We start from the raw sequence: 13,148 nt of genomic DNA on the forward strand, positions 1-13,148 counted from the left end.
TATATGTGTGTACTTGTACATTGTTGGTTTACCACACACCATACAAGGAATTGAACCAGGGACTCATACATATTAATATTAGGCATGCTCTTCACCTCTAAACTGCATCCAAACCTAGAAATTATAATATATAAGTGGATTGAAATAAGCATTACTCTGATTTGATCTTCACAAATTGTATTACATGTGCCAAATTGCAACTGTACCCCATAAATATATACAAATATAACATGCCAATTAAAATAAATCGACACTTAAATATGAAGGGTCTTATTACTGGGGTTGTGAATTAAACCTAAAGCCACAGCAAGTTCTATGCTAATGGCCGATGGGGCTGCATTTGATTGATTTATTTCTTCTTGATCCCTAATCTATCAGCATTATCATATCCTCCCTGTGATACAAAGGCTATGTTTTAATGACACAACATCTCATGATTCAGAGCTTATGCAATTTTGTGGAAAATATAGCTTAGTACAGAGGAATTCACTCCAAGCTTCTTTAAATAGCTCATTCCTAAAGGAGTAGGAATATTGCCAAGTATAAAACAAAATTTTTCAGTGCCCAATTATGTTTATTAAATGTAGTTAAACTCTTTAAGAATCCTTCCTCTGTCTGGGCCCATTAAGAAGAACCACAGATCTAAATTGCTGACTCCCGGGAAGACTCTGGGTGGGAACATTTTGGGGCCTGACATTAACTTCACACTAGAATAGCTTGTGTTGAAAATAGTGGTTGGGATTGATGGGGCCTCCTCTCCTTTAGAAGCTATCCTACTGGGCTACAGATTTTAATGTCACTTTGGTTTTGCCTTATGCAGGAGTAATAGCTACATTCCTGCAAAGTCGGTGGTGATTCAGTTTTTAAATATCGAATTCTACCTAAAATGAACTATGATGCACAGTAATGCTCTGAGTCCCTGCGAATGCAAAGGGCCCTTTGGGTCTGTGAATAACCAAGTTTGCAAAAGCCAAGCTGCATTACTTGTACATGTACATGTTTTTGTAATGACAATGAAATATCAATAATTCTCTTCCAGGTCAATTTTATGCATCAATATCTCAGAGATACATTGTTGGAAACGGTAGGTCTCTGTCTCTTTTTTGTGACCATTATATTTCTTTTTCTGAAATTAATTATTTCCAGCATTTTTCCTTACAATTATCATACTGAGTGTTTCTTTTTTTTTTTTTTTTTTTATTAACTTGAGTATTTCTTATATACATTTCTAGTGTTATTCCCTTTCCCGGTTTCCGGGCAAACATCCCCCTCCCCCCTCCCCTTCCTTATGGGTGTTCCCCTCCCAACCCTCCCCCCATTGCCGCCCTCCCCCCATAGACTAGTTCACTGGGGGTTCAGTCTTAGCAGGACCCAGGGCTTCCCCTTCCACTGGTGCTCTTACTAGGATATTCATTGCTACCTATGGGGTCAGAGTCCAGGGTCAGTCCATGTATAGTCTTTAGGTAGTGGCTTAGTCCCTGGAAGCTCTGGTTGCTTGGCATGTTTACTGAGTGTTTCATATAGGAAACATATAGATGCAGGTTCTACCGAAAGGAAACAAGGAAGAATAGTGATGACTAACATACACTTCTCATCATAGCCCAAGAGCACAGGAGAGTCTTTGTTAAAATCCCATGAGTTAAATCTTCTCTTTGTAGCATTGAGAGGAAAAGATGCCCCCATCAGGTACATGGAAGGGAGACACTAGTGATGGGTAAAACATGAATATGTAAAGTGAAGCATCAAACTCATTGCCTTTTCCATTATACAGTTGTGAGGGGTAAAATGGGAGGTTTTAAGTGGGTGAAGAAGGATGATAACTAGTGAGAACTCACCACTAAGCCCAGGACTTGGGAGGCTGAGAGATGGTGGCTTACAGATCAGCCTGGACTACATAATCAGAACCTGAAAAGGAGAGAGAGAAGGCTGAGAGGAGGAGAAGGGAGAGAAGAAAGGGCAGGGAAGGGAAGGGGAGGAGGGAGGGAGGGAGGGAGGGAGGGAGGGAGGGAGGGAGGGAGGGAGGGAGGGAGGGAGAGACAGAGACAGAGACAGAGACAGAGAGACCAAGACAAGACAGAGACAAACAGAGATAGAAACAGAGATGGAGAGAGACAGAGAAACAGAAAGACAGATGCTCACACACACACACACACATACAGAAAGAGAGAGAGAGAGAGAGAGAGAGAGAGAGAGAGGAGATATATTAAAAAACAAGAGAGATAACACAAATAAGTTAAAAAATAAATTACTAGCAGTCAGACTTCTCTTAGAGCCAACTTTACAACAAGATAATTAAGTTTACTATTGGTTTTAATTGTGCTGCTGTGAACATTCTGCTGACATAGATAACATTTTCAACCATTTCATTTTGCAAAACAGTAATAGTAGTAGTAATAATAATAATAACAATACTCAGAGTTGTATCAATGCTTGTTCCATTATGAACCTACATTCAATGCATAAAATTTCTGAATTATCCTTGGAAGTCTGCCCAAACAATTTGGTATAGTTCTGTCATTAGAGACTATGGAAAGCAATAAATACTGCCTATTCAGGAAAATAATCAGTAAATAGTTATTAAAACAGCATAAACCTTCATAAAATCAGCATTCCCAGAAAAGATAAAGGCTGCCTTGGACATTGTTGGAAATGGGCTCCAGTTTGATCACACCTTGTAATCAAGAGTATTTTCTCCTTCCCTGTGTGCCACAGACCATAACCAAGCTGGCACATTAGAAACTGAACCTATATACGTGTACGATTCAGTTTTGTCCTACTGCAATTATGGAAAATTCCTTAATACTGTGCAGTCTTCCTTTAAAATACCCATATATGTTACAGAAAAATAACAGTATGGTGATGCTATACCATTTCCATTGCTAACATGCTGAACTGTAAATTCTTGAAGTTAAGGGCCCTAAATATCGTTCATATCTGTAAATCCTATCGTCGAACACTTTGTCTATACTGCCAATGTGTTCTGATTGCCTTCTACAGGCCTCCTTTATGTCCCTCCCATTCCTATCAGTCGCCATTCTCAGCTTTACCAGCCTCTTTCCCAGAGGCACGATTTTGTCTTTGTTCTGTGATGCATTTGTTTTAGCCATGTGTATAATCATTGAACCAAATTTATCTAATGAATTCTGCTATACAAAATGCTATATATTGTAGCAGCATTCTTTTTCATTTTTACAGGAAATGATCTTTTGTTCAGCCATGATCGTGCCTTGAGCTGTTTCAACCTCAGTGTGAGGATGCAGCCCCAGTGCAGTTCCACAAGGCACCTCCACATAACTGCGATGCTACGACATATGACGTCACAACGCAGCATTGTGCAAGTACAAACAACGCTTCTGTGTGACGGCCTGAGGAATGCAGGTATAAACTGTAAAAGGCAGAGAGTCAATTGAAAAGTCAGTGTTAAAACATACTGAAGAATTTTTATCAGTTTTGCTAGGTTACAAATTAGCATTTTGTGAATGTGCATTTATAAGGAAGTTAATAAGTGGGTTGCAGTGGTGTTTTAAAGTCAGTAACAAGTGACTATTTACACTTGAAGTGTAAATATCAGGCTGTGACACGTGTGAATGTCACAGAATGCCAGATCAGGATATTGAATTATGCTTTCCCTCCCATAATTGATAATCATGAGAGGGAATACTTAGAATCTATCTTTAGAAAATTTCAAATATGCGACTTATTATTAACTGTTGGTCCTGTGATACATAGCAAATATCTGGAAGGCATTGCTTTTATTTTTTTTTAACTGAAATTTTACATTCAATCACCAATATCTTCCGTTCTTTGGGACCCAGATTCTTAAAACCATATTTATTGATTTAAAATTTTGACTGTGTATGTTTGCTTTCTTTGTGTGTTTACATATACTGTTTTATTTTTTCTTCCTTTTCTTCCCTCCAATTCCTTCCACTTAACTCCTACTTCCTCTCACTTTTATGGCTTCATTTTTCTATTACTTCTTTCTGTGTGTCTCTTTCTGTCTCTGAGCCTTTCACTCCCTCCCCCCTCTCCTTTCCCTCCCTCTCTCACACCCCCACCCCCTGCCCTCTCTCTCTCTCTCTCACACACACAACCTATTGACTCTGATTGGTTGTAACATGCATGCACATGTTCAGGGATGACCACTTAGAATTGGATAACCAATCAAGGGTCTCATCATCAAGGAAGACTATTTCTCCTTTTCTCAGCAGTCATGTCATAGGTGCAAAGCCCAGTGAGATTTCTCCTTTTCAGGTTAGTAGGCCAATTCGGGTCCTTGTTTTGGCAGTCATAATGTTGAAGTATCATACGTCTTCTCTATGGTGGCTTCCATTTTAGGAGATATCATCCCACAGCAGACCTCCTGGCCTTCTGGCTCTTAAATTTTTTCTCCTTCCTTTTCTACAATGTTCAGTTACAGAAGCTGTGCCAGAGATGTGTGTGTCTGTGTGTGTGTGTGTGTGTGTGTGTGTGTGTGTGTGTGTGTGTGTGTGTATGGGCCAGGTACTTAATGGCTAGAAATTTTGAGCACAAAATATGGTACCTAGGTCAATATAGTTTCGTTTTTATTCTTGGACAAGCAGATCTGTTTGAGTAAATAAAACAGTGGAGCCTAGAAAACACTCAAAGAGTCACTTTATTGCTGAAAGCCTTGCCCAGCATCAACACAACTGAGGAAGGCAGCAGGGTATAGCAATGGTGATTGGGACCACAAGCTGCTGACTTTTGGCAATTTAACTCTATCTTACTATTCTCTACTAGCTTCTGACAATTTAACACTTTCTCTGAGGCCAGAAACTGGTGGCCTCTGGCAATGTAACTCTTGCTGATAGCAGCAGGAAATTAAGACAAAAAACTTAGTTACTTGGACTCTTTTCTCTATGATTCAAGGGACCTTTGCTGGCCAGGCAGAGGCTAAGAATTATTTAACTCCTTGTGAGCCAGAGAGAAAGGAAAAGGAAGAAATTCAGGAACACAGACAACATGCACAATGTATGAAACAGAAGAGGGTTACACCAAAACCTTATCATTGCTCTCAGCTTTTTAGACAAATAGTTCTCTATGTAAGAAAGATTTACTTTTATATATAAACTGTTAAACAAAAGTATAATTCCAGAAGGATGTTGATAGTAAGTTCATAGCAGTGTTTTATTCCATACGCTCATTATAAGTTCAAAGTTACAGTTTCACATGGTCTTGCTTTATCACAGTGCACACCTGTGGCTTCATTCTTGGACCTGGCCTAGAATGAATGTTTTTCCTTAATAACAAATCTGTCACAAGCCTATTTTTTAGTGTACTTTATCAAATCTGATTGTGTTCCTTATTATACAGCCTTTACTCACTATTCTATAAGAAGGAGGCACATCATAGTCTTGATTCTAACTATATTACATCCTTCTGACAAAACAACTAAAACTATTTGCTTAACTTTATTCCTAATATTATTTGAAATAAATTGCAAATTCTATTAACTCCTTAATTAGTCTAAATGTCAGTAATTCATGAAAGTTCATCTTCGTGTTCATCAGCAGAAAAATTGCCCAATAGGGTGGGCTGATAACCAAGAATCATTAGGCTATGTGATAGTGACAGGAAAGACATATTAGCAGGATAAAACAATCCTGGGATGAAGTCTCTGAGGACCCTGCATCTCAGAGTGTTCCCATCACAGCCATATAAAAGCAGTGGGCCATCTCCAGAAGACTCCATTGCTATATCCTTCCCTAGATGGCTTCTGTCACTTATGATTTGGCTTCCTGAGGCAGAGAAACATTCATTTTTAATTAACATATGCTCTTAAAGATGTTAAAGGAGGACATGGGGAAGAAAATGAATGGAAAAATATTTTTGTGTCTGTTTATGTGAAAAATCATGCCAAATTGTCATATGTATTTATCCTGAGCCGGTTGCTGGCTGACATTAAGGAAATATAACCCTGTAATATTATGAAAAAAAGAGAGAAGAGCACCCAGAAAAATCTGAAAAACACAGGAAATTTTCTTTGGGTCAAACAAATGAGTCAAGAGAAGAAGCAACATAGTCTTTAGTCTGCATCTCTCTGCCTTCAGTGTTCTCACTAAATGAAAAGAGTATATGTAAGGAAAATGAAGAGAGAGATAGAAGTAGGTTTATATTTAAAAAAAAAGACCATCCAGAGACTGGTTCACCTAGGGATCCACCCCATCTGCAGACACCAATCCCAGACACAATTGCTGATGCCAATACTGGTAGGAGCATGGTATAGCTGCCCTCTGAGAGACTTGGAGACCTGGACCAATACAGATGTGGATGTACACAGCCAAACATCAGACTGACAATCACAGAGACCCCAATGGAGAAATAAGGACAAGGTCTGTAGGAACTGAAGGGATTTGCAACACCATAGGAAGAACAACAATATTAACCAACCAGATCCCTCAAAGCTCCCAGGGACCAGCAACCAAAAAGTTCACATGGGGGGACCCATGGCTCCAGCTGGATATGTAGAAGAGGATGGCCTTATCTGGCATTACTGGGAAGGGAGCATTTTGGACCTGTGGGGGCTTGATGCCCCAGCACAGGGAAAGGCTAGAGTGCTGAGGCAAGAGTGGATGGGTGGGTGGGTGGGGGAGCACACTTAGAGGCATCAGGGGAGGGAATAGGAGGCTTGTGGAGGGTAAACTGGAAAGGGGGATAAAATTTGAAATGTAAATAAACAAAATAACCAACAAAAATGAAAAGCAAACAAACAAACGACATTATCCCTGCTTCTGTGGTAGCCTATCAATAGCCACAGCACAAAGGTGACAAATCTTTGTAGATTTCAACAACAACAATAACAAAATCGAATATATTTCAAGCTGGGTCTAGCTTTCATGTGCACTTTGTATAGTTCTTTCCATCTCAACTTCTTAAAATTTGTTAATCGTTTTATTTGTTTACATTTCAAATGTTATCCCACTTACCAGTCTATCCTTCACGAATCCCCCAACCACCTCCTCCTCCCCTTTGCCTCTAAGAGGGTGCTCCCACCCATCCACTTCCACCTCACACGTCTAGCATACCCTTTCTCTGGGGCACCAAGCCCCCACAGAACCAAGTGCCTCCCCTCCCACTAATGCCAGATGAGGTAGTCCTCTGTTACATACATATCAGGAGCCAAGGACTGGTACCTGTATACTCTTTAGTTGGTGGTTTAGTTCCTGGGAGCTCTGAGGGCTCCAGTTAGTTGATACTATGGTTCTTTCTATGGGGTTGCCATCCCCTTCAACTCCTTCACTACTTTCTCTAACTCTTCCATTGGGGCCCCAGGCTCAGTCCAATGGTTGGAATCGAGTATCTGTATCTGTCTTAGTCAGGTGCTGGCAGACCGTCTGAAGACAGCCATACCAGACTCCTTTCTACAAGTCCTTCTTGGCATCAACAATAATGTCTGGGTTTGGTGTCTAAGGATGGAATAGATCACACAGTGGGATGGTCTCTGGATGACATTTACTTCAGCTTATTCCATTTTTGTCCCTACTTTTCCTTTAGACAGGGACAAGTCTGGGTTACAAATTTTGAAATTGGTGTGTTGCCTCATGCCTCCACAGAAGGTTATGTTTATCTACTGTAGGTGGTTTCTTCAGGTTCTATATCCTTGCTGTTGGTTATTTTGACTAATGTCATCCACATCGATTCCTGGGAGCCTCTCGAATCTCTGGTGTCTGGGACTTTCTAGTTGATCCCCAAGTTCCACACCCCCTACTGCTACTTGTTTCTAGTCCTTCTCCTGGTCCTATAAACTTCATTCCTGTCTCCTCCAATATCTGGTTCTGTCCCTCGTCTTATACTCCCACTCCTCTCTCCCTCCCAAGTTCCTCCCTTCTTCTGCTTCCCATGATTATTTTGTTGCCACTTCTAAATCGGTTTGAAGCATCCAGACTTTGTCCTTCCTTCTTGATAAGCTCCATGTGGTCTGTGAATTGTATCATGTATATTCTGAACTTGGGTTAATATCCAGTCAGTAGTGAGTGCATACCCTGTATACACCTTTGGGGCTGTGTTACCTCACTTGGGATGATATTTTCTATTTCATTCCATTTGTCTCCAAGTTTCTGAAGTCCTTATTTTTTAATAGGTGAGTCATAATTCATTGTGTAAACATACCACATTTCCTGTATCTATTCTTCTATTGAGAGATATCTGGGTTAATTCCAGCTTCTGAATATTATAAATGAGGCTGCTTTGAACATAGTAGAACATGAGTCCTAGTTATATGTTGGAGTATCATTTGGAAATATGCCTAGAAGTGGTATAGCAGGGTATTCAGGTAGACTTATTTCCAACTTTCTGAGGAACTGCCAGACTGATTTCCAATGTAGTTGTTCCAGTTTGCAATCCCACCAGCAATGGAGAAGTGTTCCTCCCTCTCCACATCCTCACTAGCATCCACTGAGTTTTGATCTTAGCCATTTTGATTGGTATAAGGTGGAATCTCAGGGTCATTTTGATTTGCATTTCCCTGATGACTACAGATGTTGAACATTTCTTTTTTAAAATATTGGATATTTTTATTTACATTTCAAATGTTATTCCCTTTACGGTTTCCTGTCAGTAAGTCCCCTATCCCCCTCCCCTTCTTCTATAAAAGTGTCTTCCCCCAACAGCCCCCCCCTGCTTCCTGCTTCCTCACCCGGACATTCCACTACATTGGGGGGGAGATGCAGCCTTGACAGGACTAAGGGCTTTTCCTTATATTGGTGCCCAACAAAGCCATACTCTGCTACATATGAAGCTGGAGACATGGGTCTGTCCATGAGTACTCTTTGGGTAGTGGTTTAGTCCCTGGAAGCTCTGGTTGATGGTGTTATTTTTCTTATGGGGTATGAAGCCCCTTCAACTCCTTTAATCCTTTCTCTAATTCCTCCAATGGAGACCTCATTCTCAGTTCAATGGTTTGCTGCTAGCATTCACCTCTGTATGTGTCATGCTCTGGCTGAGCTTCTCAAGAGATGGCTATATCAGGCTCCAGTCAGTATACACTTCTTGGCTTCATCAATATTGTCTTGCTTTGAGTGCTGTGTGTGTGTGTGTGTGTGTGTGTGTGTGTGTGTGTGTGTGTGTGTGTGTGTGTCTGTATATACTGGATCCCCAAGTGGGGCAGGCTTTGAATGGCAGTTCCTTCAGTCTCTGCTCTAAACGTTGCTTCCATATCCCCTCCTATGAATATATTTTCCCCCTTTTAAGAAAGCCTTTGGTCGTCCTTCTTCTCGAGCTTCATGTGGTTTGTGGATTGTATCTTGGGTAACCTGAGCTTTTGGGCTAGTATCCACTTATGAGTGGGTGCATACCATGTGTGTTTTCCTGTGACTTGGGTTACCTCACTCAGGATGATATTTTCTAATTCCATCCTATGAATTTCATGAAGTCATTGTTTTTGATAGCTGAGTAGTACTCCATTGTGTAGATGTACCACTTTTCTGTATCCATTTCTCCTTTGAAGGGCATCTGGTTTCTTTCCAGCTTCTGGCTGTTATAAATGAGGCTGCTATGAATATAGTGGAACATGTGTCTTAATGAAGCACCCTGTTGGAACATGATTTGGGTATATGCCCAGGAGTTGTATAGCTGGGTCCTCAGGCAGTTCAATGTCCAATTTTCTGAGGAACCTCCAGACTGATTTCCAGAATGGTTGGACCAGTATGCAATCCCACCAACAATGGAGGAGTGTTCCTCTTTCTCCACAACCTTGCCAGCATCTGCTGTCATCTGAAATTTTGATCTTAGCCATTCTGACTGGATTGAGGTGGAATCTCAGGGTTGGTTTGATTTGTATTTCCCTGATGACTAAGGATGTTGGAATTTCTTGGGTGGTTCTCAGCCATTTAATATTCTTCACTTGAGAATTCTTTGTTTAGCTCCATACTCCAGTTTTAATAAAGTTATTTGGGACTCTGGAGTCTAACTACTTGAGTCCTTTGTATATTTTGGATATTAGCCCTCTAATTGGATGTAGGATTGGTAAAGATCTTTTCCCAATCTGTTGGTTGCCATTTTGTACTAACCACAGTGTCCTTTGCCTTACAGAAGCTTTGCAGTTTGATGAGGTCCCATTTGTCAACTCTGGATCTTAGAGCATCAGCTATTGTTGTTTAGTTCAGGAAATTTTCCCCAGTGCCCATGTGTTCCAGATGCTTCCCCACTTTTTCTTCTATTAGTTTGAGTGTATCTGTTTGAATGTGGAGGTCCTTGATCCACTTGGATTTAAGCTTTGTACAGGGCAATAAGAATGGGTCAATTTGCATTCTTCTACTTGCTGACCTCTAATTGAACCAGCACCATTTGTTGCAAATGTTTGTTTTTTTTTTCAATTGTGTTATTTTAGCTCCTTTGACAAAGATCAAGTAACATAGGTGTGTGGGTTCATTTTTGGATCTTCAATTCTATTCCACTGATCTACCTGCCTGTCTCTGTACCAATACCATACAGTTTTTGTTTTTGTTTTTTTAATCCCTATTGCTCTGTAATATTGCTTGAGGTCAGGGATGGTGATTCCCCCCGCAGAAGTTCTTTTGTTGTTGAGGATGGTTTTCACTGTCCTGGGATTTTTGTTATTCCAAATGAACTTGCAAATTGTTCTTTCTAACTCTATGAAAAAATGAGCTGGAATTTTAATGGAGATTCAATCTGTAGTATTTTAGAAAATGGCCATTTTTACTATATTAATCCTACCAGTCCATGAGCATGGGAGCTCTTTCCATCTTCTGAGATCTTCAATTTCTTTCTTCAGAGACTTGAAGTTCTTATTGTACAGATCCTTCACTTGCTTGGTTAGAGTCACATTGAGGTTATTATTTTATGTTATTTGGGACTATTGTGAAGGGTGTCATTTCCCTAATTTCTTTCCCAGCCTTTTATCTTTGAGTAGAAGAAGGCTACTATTTTTTTTTTTTTTAGTTAATTTTATACCCAGTCTCTTTGCCAAAGTTGTTTATCAGGCTTAGTCGTTCTCTGGTGGAACTTTTGGTGTCTTGGATTCGGTTTGTGAGAATTTATTGAGTACTTTTGCATCAATATTCATAAGGGAAATTTGTCTGAAGCTCTCTTTCTTTGCTGAGTCTTTGTGTGGTTTGGGTATCAGCATATTGTTGGCTTCATAGAAAGAATTGCGTAGTGCTCCTTCTGTTTCTATTCTGTGGAATAATTTGGACATTATTGGTATGAGGTCTTCAGGAAGGTCTAATAGAATCCTGGGCTTTTTTGGTTGGGAGACTTTTAATAACTGCTTGTAAATCTTTAGGAGTTATGGGACTGTTTGTTTGGTTTATTTGATGATCCTGATTTAACTTTGGTACTTGGATTTGCCTAGAAAGTGGTCCATTTCCTCCAGAACTTTCAGTTTTGCTTAATATATGCTTTTGTAATAGGATCTGATGATATTTCTGAATTTCTTCAGTTTCGTTGTGATGCTCCCTTTTCATTTCTGATTTTGTTAATTTGGATATACTCTTTGTGCTCTCTGGTTAGTTTGGCTAAGGGTTTATCTATCTCGTTGATTTTCTCAAAGAACCAGTGCCTGGTTTTGTAGATTTCTTCATATAGTTCTTTTTGTTTCTACTTGGTTGCTATCAGCCCTGGCTTTGATTATTTCCTTCCATTTACTCCTCTTGGGTATGTTTGCTTCTTTTTCTTCTAGAGCTTTTAGGTGTGCTGTCAAGCTGCTAATGTTTGCTCTCTCCAGTTTCTTTTTGGAGGCACTCAGAGCTATGACTTTTTGTCTTACCACTGCTGTTACTGTGTCCTATAAGTTTGGATCTGTTATGCCTTCATTCTCATTAAATTCTAAAAAGTCTTTATTTCTTTCTTTATTTCATCCTTGACCAGGTTATCATTGAGTAGAGCATTGTTCAATTTCCACGTATATGTGGGCTTTCTGTCATTTTTGTTGTTATTGAAGACCAGCCTTAGTCCATGGTGATCTGGTAGGATGCATGGGATTATTTCAATCTTCTTGTATCTGTTAAGACGTGTTTTGTGACAAATTATATGGTCAATTTTGGAGAAGGTACCATGAGGTACTGAGAAGAAGGTATATTCTTTTGTTTTAGGATGAATTGTTCTATAAAAGCCAGTTAAATCTATTTAGTTCATACCTTCCGTTAGTTTCTCTATGTCTCTGTTTAATTTCTGCTTCCATGATCTCTCCATTGATGAGAGTGGGGTATTGAAATCTCCCTCTAATTATTGTGTGAGGTGCAAAGTGTGCTTTGAGCTTTAGTATGGTTTCTTTTATGAATATATATATGTTCTTGCATTTGGAGCATAGATATTCAGGATTGAGAGTTCATCTTGGTGGATTTTTCCTTTGATGAATATGAAGTATCCTTCCTTATCTTTTTTGATAACTTTTGGTTGAAAGTCAATTTTATTCAATATTAGAATGGTTACTCCAGCTTGTTTCCTCGGACCATTTGCTTAGAAAATTTTTTATAGCCTTTTACTCTGAAGTAGTGTCTGTCTTTGTCTCTGAGGTATGTTTCCTGTATGAAGCAAAATGCTGGGTTATCTTTACATATCCAATACATTAGTCTATGTCTTTTTATTGGGCAATTGAGTTCATTGATGTTACAAGATATTAAGGAGTAGTGATTTTTGCTTCCTTGTTGTTATAGGTGGTATTAAATTTGTATGATTCTCTTCTTTTGAGTTTGTTGCAAGATTACTTTCTTGCTTTTTCTAGGGTGTAGTTTCTCTTCTTATGTTATAGTTTTCCATCTACTGTCCTTTATAGGGGTGGATTTGTAGAAAAATATTGTTTAAATTTAGTTTTGTCATGGAATATCTTGGTTTCTCCATCTATGTTAATTGAGAGTTTTGCTGGATATAGTAGCCTGGGCTGGCGTTTGTGGTCTCTTAGGGTCTGTATGACATCTGCCCAGGATCTGCTTTTATAGTCTCTAGTGAGAAGTCTGGTGTAATTCTTATAGGTCTGCCTTTATATGTTACTTGATCCATTTCCCTCAGTGCTTTTAATATTCTTTCTTTGTTTTGTGCTTTTGGTTTTTTGACTATTATGTGACAGGAGGAATTTCTTTTCTGGTACAATCTATCTGGAGTTCAGTAGGCTTCTTCTATGTTTATGGGCATCTCTCTCTTTAGGTTAGAGAAGGTTTCTTCTATACTTT

The sequence above is a fragment of the Rattus norvegicus genome, chromosome 1 (assembly GCF_021556685.1).
Source record: "Rattus norvegicus strain SHRSP/BbbUtx chromosome 1, alternate assembly SHRSP_T2T, whole genome shotgun sequence".
NCBI classification, from domain to species: Eukaryota; Metazoa; Chordata; class Mammalia; order Rodentia; family Muridae; genus Rattus; species Rattus norvegicus.